Genomic DNA, 1,690 nt, shown 5'->3' with positions numbered 1-1,690 from the left:
TCCGGTGCCTCCTGATTTAAGGTTCCTTACTATCAAACTAACGTCGTCATCTATACGGCGATGCCTTTTTTTGCCAGAGCATCTCTTCTTCCTTCCGGCGGGTGCCCACTGGGCCTCAGGCCGGAGCCATTTATCTCAATTTGACCCACCGTGCTCTTGTGCTCGAGATGTCACACAATTCAATTACAAGATGGATGGAGATGGAGCAGGAAGGAAGCGAGCACTGCAGTGAGCGATTAGACATGCTGTGTGTGCGCGTGTGTGACTGTGCTTGCACTGGCAAAAATATCTTTGCCACTTTCTCAGTCCCCCCGCCCCCTGCCCACTGAAGTGTGGAAGAGATGAAAAGAAGCCCCCAGACGGATATAGAAGCCCACCAAACAGCCGTCATCAATCTGGCGCCTTCCAGATGCTTTGGACTACAAATCCCATCTTCCCTGATTGTTAGCCACCCTGCCTGGGGCTGATGGGAGAAGGACGGCAAAGAAGATGGTCAAAAGAAGTGCTGTGTGGAAAGGTGGAAGGAACTGGGTATGTTTAAGCAGGTGTGGAATGACTGCAGGGAGACAGGATTGCATTCTTTGGGTCCTCGAAGCAGGGCTGTGGTGGTAAATCTGGAACCACAGGCAGGCACACATCGTGACAGTCTCCACAGCCACGCCCCCAATGCGTCTCCAAAAATGCAGGCAGCTGTGCAGATCCATATCAACTAACCAAGTCTAGCCGTTTTCATCTCCACCAGGAGCAGGTCTTTGGCCAAGCTAATGGGTCTTCATTAGAATTGTGCACAAACGGCCTCTCAAAATTCTCCGCCTTCTTTGCGGGCAGAGAAACTGTGGGAGCAATTTCACTGATCCAGGGGGAAGAGAAATTCTCCAAGAGTTTCTCCCAGGTGGGGCTCACTGTTGGCAGTAGCACAGCTTGTTTCTCCTTTCCTGGACAGTTTTTTTTGGGGGGGTGTTGCTCTGCCATCACAAGTGGCAACAGCAGCAGCTGCATCAGCAGCCTGGCCCACCTTTGACATCCTTCGCAATGTCCCATGCCTAGCATTGTTCCGGGGCATTTGGGGGGAAGAGAGGGAAGGCCACCACTAGGGATGCTGGAGAAATTCAAGAGGGACTAAAATGAGCTTGGATTTCTAAGAATCCAGCCTGTGGAATCTTCTGCAGAGCAACCCCCTCAGGCCGCCTGGAGTCCGTGGACTTGGATGATTTTTTTTTTTTTTACTTTGCTGAAATGTATGCATATTTACTTGTAGGAAAATACACAAGTTTTTTCTGCTTAGGAAAGGTTGAATGGAATGGGGGACAATATGCTAAATGTTACGTACTAAGGTAAATTACGTAAATTGTTACGAAACCTCTTACGTAATTATTTGCGTATTTTTCCGCATGACGAAAAAAACGGCATCTGTCTGTGAATGGGCGATGGAACAAAAGGCACCTGACAATCCTTGAAATACAGACAGAGTTTATTGTTAGTATTATTATTAATCCTTTTAAATCTCCTTTATTTTTTATTATTATCACTGTCATTATTGGTTAGTAAGATTTTTGGCTGGTTAAATTGTTAAGCTTTAATATTATATGTTAGCTGAAGGGAAATATATGGTTACTGGAAATGAATTATAGGCCTGCTTCCTTGCTATAAGACTGATGATATGATATTGAAATGTAAGGTTGATTATTTA

The sequence above is a fragment of the Heloderma suspectum genome, chromosome 16 (genome assembly GCF_057233095.1).
Source record: "Heloderma suspectum isolate Gila_16-S chromosome 16, 16-S_ref, whole genome shotgun sequence".
NCBI lineage: Eukaryota > Metazoa > Chordata > Lepidosauria > Squamata > Helodermatidae > Heloderma > Heloderma suspectum.
The sequence above is the reverse complement of the archived record's forward strand: the minus strand, read 5'-3'. Positions refer to the sequence as shown.